Source organism: Podarcis pityusensis, assembly GCF_964106645.2.
Source record: "Podarcis pityusensis genome assembly, chromosome: 5".
NCBI classification, from domain to species: Eukaryota; Metazoa; Chordata; class Lepidosauria; order Squamata; family Lacertidae; genus Podarcis; species Podarcis pityusensis.
The window spans coordinates 93,456,645-93,477,311 of NC_138032.1; the positions used below are offsets into that span (position 1 = coordinate 93,456,645).

Below are 20,667 nucleotides of genomic sequence, written 5' to 3' on the forward strand. Positions count from 1 at the left end.
GAAGTGCAAATTGGGTAGATTCATACATTATAATGCAAACTGAACCAAATTTCTTGTTCATCCCAAATTTTATCCAATATATGAAGACACATTACTCTCATACGATCTGTAATTGAAAAAGCAGACTGAATTTTTACTGTAGACATTTCTTCTCTAGGGTCCCCCCCCTCAATTTTTTAAATTAGAAATTAAGAACTACTATTTGTCTTATTTCGTTGTTTTCTCTGGCTTACTCATCCTGTCAGCGAGCAAATCTATTATGGTCTACCGTCTACACATTATATCACTAACACGCCTTTCATGTCATGTAGCAGCATCAGTACAGTAATCCGTTCTGCGAGTCTCTTCGTCTTGCGAAGCACGGCTATTAGCGGCTTAGCGGCTATTAACGGCTTAGCGGCTTTAAGAAAAAGGAAACAAACTCGCAAGAACTCGCAAGACGTTTCGTCTTGCGAAGCAAGCCCATAGGGAAATTCGTCTTGCGGAACGACTCAAAAAACGCAAAACCCTTTCGTCTAGCGAGTTTTTCGTCTTGCGAGGCATTCGTCTTGCGGGGCACCACTGTAAATAAAGTTGCCCTTGTGACCAACAAAATATGTCCCTCCAATTCCCACACCACACAAAGAAACACACATATTCACAGCTGCTTATGTTATTTTCCTAAATATGGCTATGCCATGACTTCTGAAACAGAAGAGTAGCTGTTACATCTAAGTCAGGGGTGGCCAACTCCCAAGAGACTGTGATCTACTCACAGAGTTAAAAACTGGCAGTGCTCGGCCCCCTTTTTGGGGGTTCAGGTCAAAGTTGTTGTTGATCTTTTTTTAGGGGACCCAAACTTGTTGAGCTTCATTGGGGGGAGCCAGTGATCTACCAGTAATCTAAGAAAGACGTCCAGTGATCTACCGGTAGATCACGATCTACCTGTTGGACAGGCCTGATCTAAGTCATGTGGCTGGCTGAATCGAAGACTTTTTCCACCAAAAGGGTGCACCTATTTCTTAAGAACACATCTGCTTTTGCAAATCCCAATCTCTCCCTGCCCCCCCCCAAAAAAAACCATCAGCAGAAGCGGCCAAAGAATAGCTACAGGTATTCATTTTTATAATGCAACTATGGTCAGAAGGGGACACTGGTGGCACTGTGGGTTAAACCACTGAGCCTAGGACTTGTCGATCAGAAGGTCGGTGGTTCGAATCCCCGTGACGGGGTGAGCTCCCATTGCTCGGTCCCTGCTCCTGCCAACCTAGCAGTTCAAAAGCACGTCAAAGTGCAAGTAAAGTAGGTAAAGTAGATAAAAGTAGATAAATAGGTACCGCTCTGGTGGGAAGGTAAACGGCGTTTCCGTGCGCTGCTCTGGTTCGCCAGAAGTGGCTTAGTCATGCTGGCCACATGACTCGGAAGCTGTACGCCAGCTCCCTCGGCCAATAAAGCGTCGCAACCCCAGAGTCGGTCACGACTGGACTTAATGGTCAGGGGTCCCTTTACCTTTACGATCAGAAGACAAACTAAGGGGACCTGCGTTATCACCCTCTGGAAATCTTGTATGTGTCATGATGACTCCGGAATGCTTGCATATAAGAAAACTGGATGAGGACAAAACTCAGCTGCTATGATTCTTCCTCTCCCGACCTCCCCTCCACCTTATTTTGAGGGGGGTGGGAAGCGTGTGGATGCAAGGCCTATGTACATATGAATGTATGAATAGTACAGAAAGTCGAAGAAGCACTGAATGCATAAAGATGTCTTGGAAAAAGTTAGGCCACTGATTCAGCTGGGCCAATGATGCTTATACCATCTGGCAGTGGCTCAGGAAAACACCCTTCCTAGCTCTGGCGACTTAAGTTTCCTTCTTTGTGATTTGGGCTGTTCATTTTAACACAAGCTTTGTAGATATAACACAGCCTTCTATATAGAAATTTCAAGCTACAATCCTAAATATCCAGACCTACCCAGGAAAAAGTTACACTGAACTCAGTGAGTCCAATATATGATTGAACTGCTGACTGTTTTTTACACCATTTTTTAAAATAGTTTTAAAATCCCAAGAAAACAGATGTCTTAAAGAGAATATACAAGGGAACTTTATGTTCCCTGCCACTTCCCATATTGCTAGAATATTCACTGTAGAATGGCTGCTATTGAGCATTGCTCTGGCTACTGGAACTCCAGAGGTTTTATATGAGAAATCATGTGCCATTGTAACAACATTTAATTTTCTTTTTAACTGATTGTTTAACAAAGCCACAACTGATTCATTTTAACTTATCTACTTCTTATATTTAAGCAAGCAAGCCAACCAAACACAATTACTTAAAGTTGACTGAAACTAAGAGGATATATTTCAAATTAATTAAACGGTCCAACCAAGCCAAGCTAAGTAAGCTTTGGTTGGTACGTTGCAAAGCCCATAAAAACAGATTAACTTTTGAACTTCATTTGAAAAGTTCAATTTTGTTTCTATGGGGTTTTTCTGTGTCACAAAATCAATAAAATATCACCCTCCCTACATATTTTACTTATGAAAGGAGCATTTTTACTAGGTTAATTATTGAAACAATAAACAGATACCAAAGAGACAGAGCAATTTTTAAGACTATAATTTCATTTTAATTACTCCAGTACCATAGCAGTATTTGAACTGGATAGTCATTAAAGTTACTAACATAGAGCTTTAAGATTAATGTCATGTGCCTACATCTGCTCTTCCACAAACTGTCAAATAAAATCACAATTATTCTTCTGCCTTCACGATGCTTTTCCTGCTAAAATTAAAAAAAATAAAATGCCTTGCTAAACAGGTTCCACCTGTCTAAGCTTTTACATCTCTTGACAGAAAGTATTTTATCACAAACCTATTGCAAAAATTACCCATTCAACCAACATTATTTGCTATAATAAAATCAACTTTGGCCTAATGGAAATAAGCCAGTTGGCAAATTTACTTCGCAATTTGTATTGCTCAAATTACAATGTTATGCTGAAGTCTCTTAGCAGCACTTAATGGTCCTTTCGCCTGCCTCTACGTTACAGATATTTTCCTCAGTAGTATTGGAGGAACCTAACAGGGGAAAAGTGTTGAAACGGTACCTAGAGAATAATTCACTGTCTTGCCAAATCCTTCCTTCCCTATCCAACGCACAATACTCTTACATGAGATACACACTTTTCCTGCTCTTTCGACACATAATGGCACTCACTGATTTTACCCAGCAAACCACTGAACTCGTTGCAACTGGCCAGATGTTGGCCTCAGCTACATTAGTAAAGAAAAGCCATTTTGTATGCATAATAGTAACAACAACAACAACAATAATAATAATAATAATAATAATAATAATAATAATAATAATTTATACCCTGCCCATCTGGCTGGGTTCCCCCAGCCACTCTGGGCAGCTTCCAACAAAACACTAAAATACAATAACCTATTAAATATTAAAAGCTTCCCTAAACAGGGCTGCCTTTAGATGTCTTCTAAAAGTTTGGTAATTATTTTTCTCTTTGACAACTGGTGGGAGGGCATTCCACAGGGAGGGCACCACTACCGAGAAGGCCCTCTGCCTGGTTCCCTGTAACTTGGCTTCTCGCAGCAAGGGAACTGCCAGAAGGCCCTTGGCGCTGGACCTCAATGTCCGGGCAGAACGATGGAGGTGGAGACGCTCCTTCAGGTATACTTGACCTGCATTATAAAACACTGCGGCACCATATGGTTCTTTCCCCAACTTGATTTCCCTTTACGAAGTTTACCACGCTTTTAACTGAAATGCTTCTTTGGTGTGTCTAGATCCAGCCATTATATAGGATATGATACTACAGTCCTGAGAAAGCGTGTTCTCCAATAAATGAGAGCACGTGTTGCGGTGTGGACCGCCGGGCCGGGCCTCTTGTTGCCAGGCAGGTTAATAGTTGTTGCCTGGCATTATGATTGGGTAACCGGGTTGCTGGGGCAAATTGTATGTTGCAAATTGGGTGGGTGGGACCATAGTCTTTAAATATTGGTGCACTCTGGTTTCTCTTTCTCTTTGCAGAGTGCATCGGATCACCCGCCCGCCCGCCCTTTTCCGGTTGACCTTGCTTTGCCTGTCACGGGGTCGTCTGCTTTGGAGCAGGGGCCTAGTAGGAATTTTGCCATTTGGTGATTGGTTGTGCCATTTGGTTTTTGCCTACTGCTCAGCAATTCGTCACAACTTGTAAGGTTGCGGTTAGGCATTGGTTATAATATGCTGGTGGTGGAGGGGTCAGGATAGGCTGTGCCTGCCCCTCCCATTGCGCTGAAGGGAATTCCGTTAAAGGAATCCTGGGGCTTGCCACGATTTCGTCCAATCCCTGTCATGGGACCAGGGCCGCCCAATCCCTGTCATGGGAATCCCTGTCATGGGACCAGGGCCGGCAAGCTTTCGGGGAGCTGCTGGGGTGAGCGGCGTGGGTCCGACGCTTAGCTCAAATGACCCCCAAGTTTGACTTTCCCTTCTACTGGCTACCGATCGGACCTCAGGATGTCAGTTCTGTCCCAGGCGGGAGGACAGATAGTCATAACCAATGTCTAAACAACCACTCACTGATTTTGTATTTTAATAAAGTTGTGGCCAAAATAGTGCCCAAAAACCAAAACTAAAATTACGTGTTATGTGTGAAGTTATTTGAGGGGTGGCCTGGGGACCTACACACGCAAATCCGGGAGGATAATTCCCACAGTGTGGAACAACATTCTCCCAATACCACCTTCCAAAACCTTCTCCTGGAATCACCGCAATTAACGACTGTGGGACTCTGGCTGGCAGGCTCAACTCCGAGAATGTGACTCAGCCACAAAAAAGTTATTGACAGTGATTAAAAGTGACAAGCGAGAGAAGGCCTTCCCACATTCACTGCCTCCTCCTTCTCTCCAGAGGCCTTGTGTCCTGGGCTGCCCCTCATATGTCTGATACTTTCCATGCAACTCCTCTGAGTGTATTTTCCTTCCTACAGGATCTACAACATGATATAATTATCAGTGTAGATGACATGCTAACACTCCTTATATTAACTCGTATACAACGTGCATCTATTAACGTCCCTTAAAAATAGATGAACTATAAAAGATAATTAAAAAGGAGTAACAGCAAGGATCATGGACAAAAGATATAGTTGGCTCAGATTCTAATCAAGGAGACCTGACGAGAATAAGACTTCAAATGCTATCTGGGCACCCCTTTGGGAGCACTGAATTTTTGTTCCTCTTTACCGCAACGTAAGAATTGGGGCCCTACTAGCATTTACACCAAATATCACCAAAATACAATTCTTCACGGCAAATGTAGAACATTATGTTTGGGGGGCAGGAGGAATCTGAGGCATTTGAGAGACCAGCAACATATATCGGATGGGAGGGGCAGTTTGCACATCCTGAACGGTGATTCATGGAGGACCTGAATGGAGACCATTAGGCAAGCTGTTTTGTGTGTGCATCTCATCATCACCAGAGTCCTGGGGGACGCGGTCCAAGGTTACTGAAGTTCCATTAAGTGTGCAATGGCTGCAAAACCTGGGACCAAAGTTGCCCATTATTTCCCCCTAAACTTAATTTTGAGGGAATAAGAAATAATTTAAATTTAAAAAATATCCAGGGAAGACCTGCATATCTCTCCCTTAGCACAGACACCCTCACCCCAAGTCTGATCCTATGACTGATGTGGATCTCAGACATAGAGTGCTACCCACATTATTATTCTCTTTTTTATATTAATTTTGCTATTAAAAAAAACAAGTCTGCACCACACAAATCACTTATATTGGTACATGCAATCTAACAGAACTCAATGGTGCTAATGGAACAACCTCTAAACTTAAAAGCATTGATGTGGCTTCAAAATGGAATCATCCTAATACTGTTTCATTTGTGCCCAAGCAAGGACGACCAAATCAGCAACAGATTAGGCATCTGGAAACTTTTAACAAAACGTGCATCGTTATTAGGAAAAGATTTGTTTTTCTTCTGCCGGGCATCATTCCTTAATGTTTTGTTCACCACAAATGAGCTTGATCAGATAGGAGAAATCTAAACAAAGAACAAGTTACTTGTTTGTGTAAGGAAACAAGTTTGTTTTACATTTTTAAAAGGTGAAATTCAGAATGGCATTAACTTCAGGGTATGACAGTAGCGACAAAACCAACTGAATTTGGCAATCTGCTTTACTAAGGGCAGGAAATGTTCTGTTCCTGATGGATAAAGTTCAAGCCAGGCAGAACCTACTTGACCCCATGGCTTTTCTGCTTTCCCAATGAGTACCTAATACTAGATTCTCAATATTTGATGTAGAAAACTTCATGGCAACACATTACATGCACACACACACACACAGAGAGAGAGAGAGAGAGAGAGAGAAAGAGAGAGAGAGTTTTCAAGATGTGCAAATGTGCTCAGTGAGAAAGTTCACACTGTCCTGAAGTGATATAAAATGACAAGCATATTTCTATAGCCCAAACCTATGTATGTTGTGTCTCAACATGCTTGCGCTATGCAAAGTTAGGATATGGCATCACCCTGGGACCTGCAATGTGCGGCAGAGGACTCTGATGAGTATGAAGCTCAGGCTTCTTCTGTGGGGAGAACCATCCATATGACATTTGGGACTCTCCCAACCAGATGACACAGCCTTACTGAAGAACATGACCCCCCGATCTACCAGCCTTGTGGAAGTCAAAGACCGCAAAACGAGGGTCAGGTAACAATCCTGACAGTTCCTCTAGGCAGGCAGAGCTGAACACACTACATAAGAGCTTCAGCTCCTTGCTGGGGCAACAACTTCATCCAGCTAAACAAGGGTGTTGCTTTTCTCTGCCCTCTGTGCAAGACAACCTCTGATTGCACCTTGTTTGCTATGGTTTGATTTTGTTGACTGGACTTGATTTGCTTCACCTGCCTCTGATCTGACTTCACCGGATGCTACCTGCTTCAGGTATGGGCCTCAGGCATGGGTAGGCAAACTAAGGCCCAGGGGCCGGATCCAGCCCAATCGCCTTCTCAATCCGGCCCATGGATGGTCTGGGAATCAGCGTGTTTCTACATGAGTAGAATGTGCCCTTTTATTTAAAATGCATCTCTGGGTTATTTGTGGGAATTTTAGAATTTTAGAAGGATGTTGGATAGAAACTAAGTGGTTTCCAGCTGTAATGCTTTAAGAGATACGAAAAAAGGTTTTATAAATGGGTAAAAGCTTAATGGTAAGGACTTGCTGAACTAACAAACTGAACTGGAATACAAAAAAGGGAGGTACGAGGAGGTCCGGGGAAATAAGTGAAAGGAGGATATGTTATGGGAAACTAACGATGTGTTTTTAATTGTTTTTATTTTGTATGTTTCCTTTTATTTTTATTTTTTTTGCTATATCTTAAAAACCTTATCCTTTTTTCTGTATTTTGTATTTTAATAATAATAATAATAATAAATTTTATTTATATCCCGCCCTCCCCAGCCGAAGCCGGGCTCAGGGCGGCTAACAACAATCAAATAATCAAAAAATCAAATAATCACACAATCTAAAAATATTTCATTATAAAAATTAATTAAATCAAATTGATGGCAACCAATTAAGCAAAGTTCTGTGCAGGTTGCCAGAGGAGGGAGTCAGGCTGCGCCCTGATCAAAGGCCTGGCGGAACAACTCTGTCTTGCAGGCCCTGCGGAAAGATGTCAAGTCCCGCAGGGCCCTAGTCTCTTGTGACAGAGCATTCCACCAGATTGGAGCCGCAGCCGAGAAGGCCCTGGCTCTAGTTGAGGCCAGCCTAACCTCTCTGAGGCCTGGGACCTTGAGGATGTTATTATTTGCAGACCGTAGGTTTCTCTGTGGGGCATACCAGGAGAGGCGGTCCCGTAGGTACGAGGGTCCTAGGCCGTATAGGGCTTTAAAGGTTCTACATTTTCTTCTATTTTTATTTTCTGTTTTTGTATTTTTTGAAACTTTAATAAATATCATTTTAATATTTGTGGGGCCTGCCTGGTGTTTTTCAAAGGTAAAGGTACCCCTGCCTGTACGGGCCAGTCGTGTCCGACTCTAGGGTTGTGCGCCCATCTCACTTAAGCCAGCGCTGTCCGGAGACACTTCCGGGTCACGTGGCCAGCATGACGAAGCTGCTCTGGCGAGCCTGCACCAGCGCAGCACATGGAAACGCCGTTTACCTTCCCGCTATAAAGCGGTACCTATTTATCTACTTGCACTTAGGGGTGCTTTTGAACTGCTAGGTGGGCAGGAGCTGGGACCGAAAGATGGGAACTCACCCCGCCGCGGGGATTCGAACCGCCGACCATGCGATCGGCAAGCCCTAGGGGCTGAGGTTTTACCCACAGCGCCACCCGCGTCCCTGCCTGGTGTTTTTACATGAGTAGAATGTGTGCTTTTATTTAAAATACATCTCTGGGTTATTTGTGGGGCATAGGAATTCGTTCATTTCCCCCCAAAAAATATAGTCCGTCCCCCAACAAGGTCTGAGGGACAGTGGACCGGCTCCCTGCTGAAAAAGTTTGCTGACCCCTGGCCTCAGGCACTCATAGAAGAGGACAGGTTAAGGTATACCAACAGTCAGGCAGGCTAGCACATTTCAGAACGGCTTGCTGTCAGCGAGGTGAAATATTGCCTTATGCACACACTGTTTGGGAAATTTTAGAGCTCCTCAATCTGCATTGCTAATGGAGAAGATATCTAACTAATCGTTTTATCTATCATCAGTTCTCCTATTTGCAAACTCGGGTGCTGAGTGCTGACAGAATTGGAGCCAAATGCATTCCACAGCTACGTCTGACTTGGGAGCCCTTCCTCCAATTAGTGGTTGATGTTTGTAATTACTCTGGGGCGAGAGAGAAGCACTATATGCATGTTGCTATTATTATAAGGAGATGCCAGCCAGGTCCCACACATAGCAGCTCGTATTGGGGCAACAGAAACAGGTTTCTTGCTGTCCTCAGCAGCCCAGCTGACACTCGCCAGACCCAATTTTTAAATTGCTGGCAACGAAGGTAGCTGGATTTTCACATCCTTGCCTCTCTCTCTCAGCTCCCATCTCCAGTATGAGAAAGAAAACAACACTGGCCTACCTTACAAATCTGGTGTAAAGATTACCAAGGTCAAGTAGTTCAGAAAGCAGTTGACAAAATGGCACTCTGCCAGTGGGAAGGAAGCAAATTTCAGTCTCGTAGTTCTTGGTCGCAACTAGGGCCAGGGCCTTTTCAGTACTGGCCCCGACTTGGTGGAACGCTCTGTCACAAGAGACTAGGGCCCTGCGGGACTTGACATCTTTCCGCAGGGTCTGCAAGACAGAGCTGTTCCGCCTGGCCTTTGGTTTGGATTCAGTCTGACCCTTATGTTTCCCTCCCTTTATGTTTTTGATCTATGGGCTACTTTTAAAATGAGGCTGCATTTTAAATTGCATTTTAACCTGTATTTTAAATTGGTCCCCCCCCCCATTATGATTTTACTGTAGTTTTACTGGTGTTAGCCACCCAGAGTCCAGCTCTGGCTGGGGAGGGTGGGGTATAAATAAAATTTATTATAATTATAATAATAATAATTATAAATGAAAGCCTTTCCTACTCCCAGGAGGGAAGGGATTGTGAGCGGGAGACGATTCCTGCAACTCCAGGGCTAGCGCCACGCCCCTCCCCAGTTGGGCACCCAATAGGGAAGCTCGGCAGGGGCGTGGCTTGCTGCTCAAACACAGCCGCGCCAACCTTCCCCACCATTGCACACACATTTTCACCCACCCTCCACTCCCTTTAGATTAGCTGTTCCTGAGACTTTGCTATGGACCTCTGGTTGGTCGCCCTGTTTAACCAGGGGGCCTGGTAGGAGTTTTTTCCAATTGGCTAAATGGGCCCGGCCTCTTGGTTTTTTTCCGCCTACCTCGTAGCAACCGTCACAACTTTCGTGGTATTTGGCGGTTAGGCATTGGAATGTGTTGTTGCTGTTTCGGAGGGCAAGGTGTGGCCATCGCCTTCCCCGACAATTTTGGGTATTCCGCTAAAGGAATCCGGCGGTCGTGGATCCTGTCCAATGCCCGTGTGGCGGGGGGCCATGGCACGACCCTCGGTGACATCAGGAAGAGAGCCTATAGTTGGATTAGCATCAACAGGCTTCCCCTACTGGTGGTTAACCCCTCCTCAGACTCACCCCTCTACGAGAGGGTGGAGTCTAATGTTACGTGGTCCAATACCTAAGCCAATACCTTCTCACATGCTGTAATCAATAAAGTTGTGGCCTTTACCCATTAACCTTACATTCTGTGTCCACGTGTCTTTATTCCCCAAGCGGGGATCGGGTCCTTGAATCACAAACAGATTCTAAAACTTGCTCTGTGTTTTATATTATCTTGTTTTCATGCTGAATTTTGGCAATGCAAGTAATACCACCAGCAAATGGAGAGAGCATAAGGCAAGGCAGGGGATGAGAGTATAAGGCAAGGCAGGGGAGTGGGGCAGTACGAGAAAAACTGGTATGAATATGAGATATGCACGTGTGTCGTGCTTCCTTGACAGGTTTAGCCCCAAAGCAGGCTGGCATGCTGGAACACATGTGAGTAGGATTGCCAACTCTTTTAAAAAGTGCTATTTGAACAGGGCTTGTGGTGGAACATTTGGGGGGGGGGGGAAGGCTAAAGGGGGAGCGGAATAGTCCTGAAATGATTTTCTGGCAACTGTCCAGAAAGAAAGCAAAAGGGCAGTTTGGGCTTTTTTCTGTTTAGGTGACAGTTCTGCCTGTGGCCAATTAAGCCAATTGCAGCCCATCGGTTTTGTATAGCAGGCGATCGGGAGCTTGATAAACCTCATTTTTTCTGCTCTTTGTGAAAACCAAAGCAATAAAAAATAAAGAAAGGAAAGGGGAAACACTTGGTAAACCACTCTCCATGGCTGACAGGCTGCAATTCAGCTTGGTGGCTCTGGATCACAAGTTACGCTGGCTGCCACCAAGACACTGCCCAGTTTGCTAAGACACTAGTCACAGGTGGCATCCAAATTCTAAGGCAGGTTCTTTATTGCTTTTTCTAATTTGCTCAGTACTTAATGAGTGAATGCAGCATAAAATAGACTGCAGGACCACCTTTTGTGCCATGTCAAAGCACACCTTCTGTTGGGTAAAAAGCCAAACTTTCCTGAGCCTGCACAGCTCAGGGCTTATCCACACTACTTCCTCTTGTCCTGCCGTCCCGGAAAAATCACTTTTTAGCACTCAATTGGAGCAAACAGCTATTCAGGTTTTCTCTGAATTGATGTTTGCTCCAATTTAGCATTGAAGAGTGCTAAGGAGCAGCGCAAAGGCGAAAAGCACTCTGACTCTCTAGTCACAGGCCAAGCCCTCCGTTTGGCTTGAATATCAAGCTCTGAGTTATTTGTTGTGGCGTTTGACTCCTAGGATGGGTCATAAGGAAAGGGTTAAAATAGGTGTGACCCCAAGGTGGCTGTCACCAATGGAAGCGAAAGCCTTGAAAAAGGTCAATATGGAGGTCAAATGGCCGAAATATTGGGAAATTTTGGAACAAGACGGAGATAAACTGAAATTGCAGAGTTTTGAAAAATTAAAAAACAAAGTGCAAGACTGGCTTCATTATTTTCAGATAATGGAGACATTTAAATTGGACAAGAAAATTGGCTTCCAGGTGGAAAGATCAAAATTAGAAACAGAACTGTTAGAACCCAAAACTAAGAATTTGTCAAGAATGTATAACTTGCTGCTGAAATGGAATACTCAGGATGAAACGGTAAAATCGGCTATGATTAAATGGGCACAGGACGTTGGACATAACATTATGTTTGCTGACTGGGAACAGTTGTGGACCACAGGTATGAAATTTATGGCATGTAATGCCTTAAGAGAGAATATTATGAAAATGATATACAGGTGGTACATAACCCCAGTCAAGCTTGCAAAAATCTATCATTTGCCCGACAACAAATGTTGGAAATGTAAAGAAACTGAAGGTACATTTTTTCACCTTTGGTGGACGTGCCCAAAGATTAAGGCTTTCTGGGAAATGATATATAATGAATTAAAAAAGGTATTTAAATATACCTTCCCCAAGAAACCAGAGGCCTTTCTCCTGGGCATAGTCGGCCAAATGGTGTTAAAAAAGGATAGAACTTTCTTTATGTATGCAACAACAGCAGCAAGAACACTCATCGCAAAGTATTGGAAGACACAAGAACTTCCCACGCTGGAGGAATGGCAGATGAAACTGATGGACTATATGGAACTGGCGGAAATGACTGGCAGAATCCATGACCAGGGAGAAGAGTCGGTGGAGGAAGATTGGAAGAAATTCAAAGATTATCTTCAGAAACACTGCAAAATTAAAGAATGTTAGAGTGATGTTGGATTGAAAATAAGTGGTTTCCAGCTGTACAGGATAAAGTTATTGATAGACTAAGATTAAAGATTAGGATTAAAGATGTTTAAGGAAATGGAAATTTGGTACTTAAGAGGTAAAATTTTAATGCTATATTACATGAAGATTAAAGATTAGGATTAAAGAAGTTTAAGTGTTATATTATATTAAGATTAAAGATTGGGATTAAAAAAGTGGAAAAGAAATTGCTGGACAAACAATTTGGACTGGAATACAAAAGAGGGAGGTATGAGGAAGTCCAGAAAATAAGTAAATTCAAAAACGGAAATGAAAAAGTGATATTGTTTTTAATTGCTCTGTTTCTTTTTTTTGTTTTGTTTTCTGTGTTTTCCTTCTTTTTTTGGATTATGTATTGTGTATTTGTGTACTTCTTTTTTATATTTTTCTGTCTAACTTTTTATTGAAACCTTAATAAAAATCATTTAAAAATAAAAAATAAAAATAAAATAGGTGTGATGTGATTGGCAAGGGGGGAATAAAAGTTAGAGTGGGAGGTTTTGAAAGTCAGTTGAGTTGAGGAGAGTTGAGGTTTGGGAGTTGAAGAAGGAAGAGGGAGGTTCAGGTGTGGGTTGGTAGAGTTGTATTGTGAGAGAGTGAGAGGAATTGTTAGGTGGAGTGAGACAGTTGGAATAATCAGTTTGGAGTTGTTAGGAACTAAGAATAAGAAACTGTCAAGAAAAACTAACTGAAACCATAAGCTTGTTCCTGCATTTAAAAATAAACTTGATTATTTGTTTATGTTAATAACTGACTGGACTCCGTATGTCCCCGTGAGAAGCGGGGTGGTGGCAGCGGAAAAAGCAATCACAGTGGTGGCACAGGGTCAACAGACTGTCAAACGTCCGGGGGCCCTGTGTGTGATTGCCACACTTGTGTTCATTTCAATGCCTCTCTTCCCTTTTCCAACATGGTAAAGAGTTAAGCATAAGAAATAGCCAAGAGGGACAATTAACTGCTGAAGATCTTAAACACACTGCAATACTTTATCTGTGACTTGCCCTTCAAGAAAGGTGCTATGATGTCATACCCTGTCTATAGCGAAACCTCATCTGTGGTTATAGTTTGATAACACTTTCATTAATGAAAGGTGCGCCCCCTGCTTAATGCCTGACACAGGGAAAAAGTGTAACATCAGCAAAATGTTAATAGAGAAGGAAACATGGTTCTTCCAACCTCCCTATATACTTGCCCATCAATCTGCCTAATTGTTACCTTTTCACCTTCTGAATTCCTGCTTCCTTCTCGTTTCTGCTGAATGTTGAATCAGCTCTGCTGGAGGGATAAAGTTGCATTTCACTCTCAAAAGGCAACCAATCCCAAGTGCCTCTCCCTACCAATGCACCCACTTTCTCTGCACTGCCAGCTGGGAAGCTGGATAATATTCCTGGTTACGGGGGTCACCTTTGGTCCTGGAGGCCACAATTACTGGCCCTACACTAGCATTTGCTTTTGCTTTGTGCTTCTGTTTGCAAGATTTCTCTGGCAAGTTCGTAGACATGCAGAAAGGGTTCAAAAGTCTGCATTGTCCCATAATGTTAGATGGGCATTAGTGAGGCTGGTCCCTGTCTCTCCCAGCAAACTTCTAGGTGTATTTTGAAGCACCTGCTTGGGTAAGACAAAGGAGATGGTGTTGGACTTCCGGAGAAAGAGAGGAGAACCTGCCCCATTGTATATCGGGGGGAGGGTGCTCCTTTAAATTCCTGGGAGTTTACCTCAGTGAGGACTTCACTTGGAAAATCAACGTAACTCAGGTGGTCAGAAAGGCCCAACAGAGACTCCATTTCCTCAGGGTCTTGCGAAAGAACAATGATAAACAACAATTGACGAACCCCTTTTGCCGGTCCACAATAGAAAGTGTCCTTTCATATTGTATCACAGTGTGGTATGCTGGCCTGACAGCCACGGATAGAAAGTCTCTACAGAGGGTGGTGAATACAGCCCATGATATCATGGGCTGTCCCTTGAGTCTGCTAGATGACATCGCAAGGGATCGTTGCCTTAGGAGAGCGAGAAAAATTCTCAGGGATGGCTCACACCCCAGCCAGCACCTCTTCAATCTTCTACCCTCGGGCAGGAGATCTAGAAGTATAATCAGCATTACCAACAGGCTAAAAAATAGCTTCTATCCATGGGCTGTTAGGCTGTTGAATGGAAAATAACATAGCACAATTGACTTGCAAGGTGGTGCGTTGTTCGATAAGAGATTGAGTGTTTGGGTGGGGGGGGAGGCTCATTTAATTTCATTGTACACAAGTTGTACAATGACAATAAAGGTATTATTATTAAATGATTTTAGGAAAACTAGTTAAGTATCTTCAGGTAGGGATGCGGGTGGCGCTGTGGGTTAAACCACAGAGCCTAGGACTTGCCGATCAGAAGGTCGGCGGTTCGAATCCCCACGAGGGGGTGAGCTCCCGTTGCTCGGTCCCTGTTCCTGTCAACCTAGCAGTTCGAAAGCACGTCAAAGTGCAAGTAGATAAATAGGTACCGCTCCGGCGGGAAGGTAAACGGCGTTTCTGGTGTTCGCCAGAAGTGGCTTAGTCATGCTGGCCACATGATCCGGAAGCTGTACGCCGGCTCCCTAGGCCAATAAAGCGAGATGAGCGCCGCAACCCCAGAGTCGGCCACGACTGGACCTAATGGTCAGGGGTCCCTTTACCTTTACCTTTTTATCTTCAGGCAACCTGTGCATTTAGCTGCAGGCTGGCATGCAAATACTAAGCAGGTGTAGCTTTGCCTGGCATGGAGATGAAGCGACTAGCTTCACCTGCTGAATGTTTTTACTTTTAAGGTGCTGTGGAGGCAGTGGAGCAGGGGCTGTAAAAAACAAAACAAAAAACCAAGGTGGTAATCCTAAGCATCAGAGAGTCCCTTGAGATGCTGCCGCTCATCTCTCCCCTGAGATATTGATTTGGCAGTGGTGGGTCAATACTTCACAAAGTGAATCATAGAATCATAGAATCACAGAATCATAGAGTTGGAAGAGACCACAAGGGTCATCGAGTCCAACCCCCTGCCAAGCAGGAAACACCATCAGAGCACTCCTGACATATGGTTGTCAAGCCTCTGCTTAAAGACCTCCAAAGAAGGAGACTCCACCATACTCCTTGGCAGCAAATTCCACTGTTGAACAGCTCTTACTGTCAGGAAGTTCTTCCTAATGTTTAGGTGGAATCTTCTTTCTTGTAGTTTGGATCCATTGCTCCGTGTCCGCTTCTCTGGAGCAGCAGAAAACAACCTTTCTCCCTCCTCTATGTGACATCCTTTTATATATTTGAACATGGCTATCATATCACCCCTTAACCTCCTCTTTTCCAGGCTAAACATGCCCAGCTCCCTTAGCCGTTCCTCATAAGGCATCATTTCCAGGCCTTTGACCATTTTGGTTGCCCTCCTCTGGACACGTTCCAGTTTGTCAGTGTCCTTCTTAAACTGTGGTGCCCAGAACTGGACACAGTACTCCAGGTGAGGTCTGACCAGAGCAGAATACAGTGGCACTATTACTTCCCTTGATCTAGATGCTATACTCCTATTGATGCAGCCCAGAATTGCATTGGCTTTTTTAGCTGCCGCGTCACACTGTTGGCTCATGTCAAGTTTGTGGTCAACCAAGACTCCTAGATCCTTTTCACAGGTACTGCTCTCAAGCCAGGTGTCACCCATCTTGTATTTGTGCCTCTCATTTTTTTTGCCCAAGTGCAATACTTTACATTTCTACCTGTTAAAATTCATCTTGTTTGTTTTTGCCCAGTTCTCTAATCTGTCAAGGTCGTTTTAAAGTGTAATCCTGTCTTCTGGGGTGTTAGCCACCCCTCCCAGTTTGGTGTCATCTGCAAATTTGATCAGGATGCCCTTGAGTCCATCATCCAAGTCGTTGATAAAGATGTTGAATAAGACCGGGCCCAAGACAGAACCCTGTGGCACCCCACTAGTCACTCTTCTCCAGGATGAAGAGGAACCATTGATGAGCACCCTTTGGGTTCGGTCAGTCAGCCAGTTACAAATCCACTGAGTGGTAGCATAGTCAAGACCGCATTTTACCAGCTTCTTTACAAGAATATCATGGGGCACCTTGTCAAATGCCTTGCTGAAATCAAGGTAGGCTACATCCACTGCGTTCCCTTCATCTACCAGGCTTGTAAGATTTTTCACCATGCACAGTGTGGTGGATGCTGAAGGATTAATTTTGCAAAGAACATTTCAGTCCATTCTCATGGCAATACTAGTGTTCCCTGACACACAGATTGGGTATCACTGAAGTAGCAATCAGTAGTTTTCTTGATTTAGTCAAATGCTTTTAGGAAAAAGAAAATTGCCAGATAGCACTGTAACACAAAAACAGCCCTCCAGACTTCGTAATGTTTCTTACAGCACAAAAATGCATACTGCAATTTTTCAGGCAGCCCTACATACTTATTTTACTCATATCGAAAGGAAAATGCATTAGGCAATAGTTCAGTTCCTGGAAATAGAACAAAGAGTAAGTATATATTCATATGAATTCCATGCATCACTCCTTTAAAATCACTTATGCATATATCTTTAATCGCGTGTAAAAGGCCCCTGGGATTAATTGGGATATTCAAGGTAAAACAAAAAGAAAAGAAAGAAATCCACTTCAAAGATGAGAGCCCTGCTCTTCTTTTTTTGCCAGTCATTTCTGGCACTTCATTTCTGTTGCCTTTGATAAATCCCTTATTGTTTGGTGAAGGATATGATGAAATCACATAGAGCTTTTATAAATCCTGTTCCAAAATTATGAGTTTCAGGCCTGTCTTAAGTGCCCAACTTGGTGACAGGCGAGTGGTGCTGGATGCGCCACCTCACATTAACACACTTTGCTTTTTTTGCCTGCAGATTCTCTCACACAATTCATAGGATGCAAATGGAAAACGAGATTTTGACATTAGAGTTTTTCTCTTTTGGGGTGGGTGGAGGGCGTTTATACGTATCTTCAGGGACTGAACTGAGCACTCTCGCAAGTTGTTGACCAAGAATCAAATCTACAGAAACAAAGCTATTTAAAATATTCCTTTGTCATACAACTGTAAAAGCCCATTATGCACGAAGGACTAAATTTCTTTTCTCTGCCACATACATCTGCATGGAAAAAATAAAAACCAAACACCACACATCGCCTAGAGCGTTGATGTGTACACTTCCATATATGGCCGTCAGCCGAAGCCCCAAAACTAAACCAACAAGCTTCACGTAGACAAAATTTCCTTCGGTCATTAGCACAACCCATTCTCTGATGTTTCTATTTTTAATGCCTCAGAAGGAGAAACAACCTTCTTTCTTGGACCCCATTAAAACTTTACTGAGTCAGTCTGGTAATGGTTATAGATTGGGGCGGGGGTTCACCTTTTTGGGCCATGGGGCCAGATCTTTATCTCCCATCATCCTGCAAGCCAACTTTTTATAAGGTTAAGAGGAAGAACTTAAAAACAATATCAAAGTGCACTTAGACCAGGTGCTCCGTAGTGAGCCTCTTCAGCTTCCTACTGTTCTGCTAAAGCCCAAGAGAAGATGCCATGAGTTACCTTCTCCTCTTGGGACTTATTCTGATCAAGAATTGCAGCCAGCTAGGAAAATTCTTAATGAAACAAAGACACACGCCGCCATCTCCACCAGTTCTCTCTCAACAATAAAGTAAGTTCCATGCAGCACCCGCTGAGATTCTAAATGAATTATACAGTTCTCTACGAGTGAGACAGAAAAACATAAGCTTGTTTTGCGGGAGAAGAAATTCTTCAAGAAATAAGGGGACAGGTTTTGGAAGAGCTCTAAGCTTCTTCAGGAAGAGCCTCTCAGCCACCTCTAGCACGGTGGTTGAGACCAATCACCCCTTCAAAGAAGCAGTAAATAATAATAATAATAATAATAATAATAATAATAATAAAGTTTCTGTTACAAAATTTTACAAAGCGTGTTCTCACTAGCAGATAGCACGTGTTGCAGTGGGGTCCAGCAGGCCACTCCATTGTTGCTGGGCTGATCTGTTGGATGGCCACAGGCTATGATTGGGTGGGTGTGTTTCTGGGGAGATTTTGATGTTGCCAATTTGGGGGTTGGGCTAAAAGGTTTTAAATACTGGGCACGCAGCTTTGAGTGTCCTCTTTTGCTGCGTGCATTGGATCACCCGCCCACCCACCCTCCCTGAAATGGGGATTTGCGCTTGACCTTGCTATGCCTGTCATGGGGTCGCCTGCTTTTGGGGCAGGGGCCTGGTAGGAATTTTGTCCATTTGGCTGATTGGCTGGAGCCATCTTGTTTTTGCCTACTGAGTAGCAAATCATCACAACTTGTAAGGTTTGCGAGGCATATAATTTGGATAAGAAAATTGGCTTCTAGGTGGAAAAATCAAAATTGGAAACAGAACTGTTAGATTCCAAAACCAAGATTTTGTCAAAGATGTATAACTTGCTGTTGAAATGGAATACTCAGGATGAAACGGTGAAATCTGCTATGATTAAATGGGCACAAGATGTTGGACATAATATAATGATGGCTGACTGGGAACAGTTATGGACCACAGGTATGAAGTTTACGGCATGTAATGCCTTAAGAGAGAATATTATGAAAATGATTTACAGGTGGTACATGACACCAGTCAAGCTTGCAAAAATCTATCATTTGCCCGATAATAAATGTTGGAAATGTAAAGAAACTGAAGGTACATTCTTTCACCTTTGGTGGACGTGCCCAAGGATTAAGGCTTTCTGGGAGATGATTTATAATGAAATGAAAAGGGTATTTAAATATACCTTTCTGAAGAAACCAGAGGCCTTTCTCCTTGGCATGGTTGGCCAATTGGTGTTAAAGAAGGATAGAACTTTCTTTATGTATGCTACAACAGCAGCAAGAATACTTATTGCAAAGTATTGGAAGACACAAGATTTACCCACTCTGGAAGAATGGCAGATGAAGGTGATGGACTATATGGAACTGGCGAAAATGACTGGCAGAATCTGAGACCAGGGAGAAGAGTCGATGGAAGAAGATTGGAAGAAATTTAAAGACTATCTACAGAAATACTGCAAAATTAATGAATGTTAGAATGATGTTGGATTGAGGTTAAGTGGTTTTTAGCAGCAATGTTATAAAGGAATATGTAAAAATGGATTGTTAACAGGTGATAATCCAAAGTTATATTATATTAAGATAAAAGATTAAGATAAAATCAAAGAGGGAAAGGATTTGCTGAATTAACTAATTTGAACTGGAATACAAAAAAGGGAGGTGTGAGGAGGTCGGGGAAACAAGCAAATGAAAGATAAGATATGGAAAGATTGATCTGTTTTTTAACTGTTTTTATCTTGTGTTTTCATTTTCTATTTTTTTCTCCTTTTTTCTTTCTTTTTTCGCTTATTTTTGTAATATGTTGAAACTTGAATAAATATCTTTTTTTAAAAAAACTTGTAAGGTTTGCGGTTAGGCATTTGTGATGAGTATGAGTTACTTGTGCGTAAACTGGTGCCTCTCTAGGCTAATTTGCCTTGTTAAACCTTTCCGACTGCACAGCCCTTTCTAATCATGACTGCCTCAGTCACTGGCAGAATCCGTCAGTGGGCGTTTCTTGAATCTCTTCCAACATAAGAGTTGTTTGACACCCAGTCTCCTCCTCCTCTCACTGCGCGGGAGCCTTCTGCGCAGGGAGGGCGTAGGTAGCGGAGGACCTGTCCCCTCCTCACTGAGTTCCAGTGAAGAGTCCGGAAGCCCTCTCTCCGATTTCCCCATCTGCCCACCTTTGTTCCTGGTGTTGCGCTTAAATGCTTCCCCCTCCACTGAGCTGCTTCTCCCCCTGCTGCTGGGTCCTTCTCCAGCATCATCTAGGAGCCTCCCCTTCGCCTCCCGCTCCGATGTCAGTTCCCTGACAGCATTGGTTAAAATATTGGTTGGTGGAGGGGTAAGTGCCTACCCCTCCAAATGCTGGGGCTGCAAGGGAATTCCGTTAAAGGAATCCATGAGCTTGCCATGCATTCGTCCAAGTCCCTGGAGTCGGGCTTGGGCCGTGCAAGGCCTCTGGGAGCATGCAGGGAGAGGTGAGGGTTTGGTGCCCAGCTTCATGTCTCCCCAATATTGTTTTCCCTGACTGGCTTTCACTGGAATCCAGAAGTCAGTTCTGTCCCTAGGCGGGGGGACAGGTAGTCGGAACCAATGCCTAAGCAACCGCTCACAGTTATGTATTTAAATAAAGTTGTGGCCAAAATTATGCCAAAAACCTTGGACAAAAATTATGTGTGATGTGTGAGTTATTGGGGTGGCTTGGGGACCTCAACACGCAAACATA

At 43.4% G+C, this 20,667-nt stretch overlaps 1 protein-coding gene across 2 annotated transcripts in view; it reads right to left on the reverse strand.

Annotated features, from left to right (window-relative positions):
* The window catches only part of ANO2 (anoctamin 2), a 147,690-nt gene that overhangs the window by 34,039 nt on the left and 92,984 nt on the right, over positions 1–20,667 (reverse strand). The window lies entirely within an intron of this gene.